The sequence below is a fragment of the Galeopterus variegatus genome, unplaced genomic scaffold, assembly GCF_000696425.1.
Source record: "Galeopterus variegatus unplaced genomic scaffold, G_variegatus-3.0.2 Scaffold9817, whole genome shotgun sequence".
Lineage (NCBI taxonomy): Eukaryota > Metazoa > Chordata > Mammalia > Dermoptera > Cynocephalidae > Galeopterus > Galeopterus variegatus.
The window spans coordinates 7,970-9,053 of NW_007735928.1; positions in this window are offsets into that span (position 1 = coordinate 7,970).

Here is a 1,084-nt window from a genome sequence, read left to right on the forward strand (position 1 = left end):
GGGGAGCATCTTCTGCTGTTATTGCATGTGGGTGTAAGTACACAGGCTGTGGGATGAGCCCACGGCTTGCTGGCTTGTCCCTTGTGCGTGTTTGCCGAGTGGCTGTTCTCACTGCGTAGAGGGAGTACTTTTGCTGTTAATGAGTGGCCATAGATTTGTCATAAGTTTTGGAGAGCAGGCTTTGTGTCCTTTAGAGAGTTGTAGAATTAAGATAGCCCTGAGAATCTTCATGTTCCAGTGGAGCACATGGGAGAAGCTTTGAGTGCTGCAGCCTGCACAGTGTGTGTTCATGCTTTTCGTGTGCACACTAGAAACAGAAAACGGCCCCAGGTCTTGGCATGGGCTCCGCATAAGTGCCTCTCTGCACTTCTTGGCACCATTGTGGCTTTGATGTAGGTGCTGCTGAAGGTCAAGTATGACCGTGCTAGAGCTTTAGTGCTGCCCTAAATTGGGGGGACATAGTGCAGCAGAAAGATCTGCCCTAGGACAGGATAAACCCACTTACCTTCACCAAGAGAAGAGAGAACCCCCTGGGTATGGTTCTGTAACTGATAAATGTCCTCTGGTCCCCAGACACGGAATGGCTGAGGAAGAGGAACTGCCCTTCACTCCAGCAAATAATAAAAAGATGAACCAATGCACTCATGAAAATGATGGGCAATTTTGACTGTCCTAAAGACGACCTTGACAGTGAGATATCTGCCAGGATGGAGATTAACAGCCTGCTTGATATATGTACAAGGTGTCACAACAATTGGTTAAAACTTAAAAAAAATCATCCAGATTGGTTTTGGCAAAAAGCTATCTGACTGAATATGCCTATTTTTACATTTGCTATAAATCTCTCTCTCTCTGTCACTCCTCAAGACACAGAAAGCCACGAGCCATGTCTCAGACACCTTTCTTTAATATTTAGATCAGTGTCTGGTACATAGTGACTGCTCAATTAGTGTCATTTTTGAGTCTCATATTCCTGAAGTGTTCAGGGGCAGATCTCGCTGTTGTCCCTTGCAGCATGCAATTCTGGTGGACTTCCCAAGGTTGGGCACAGTCTTAGAGACACAGGAAATCTTTAGGGCTAATT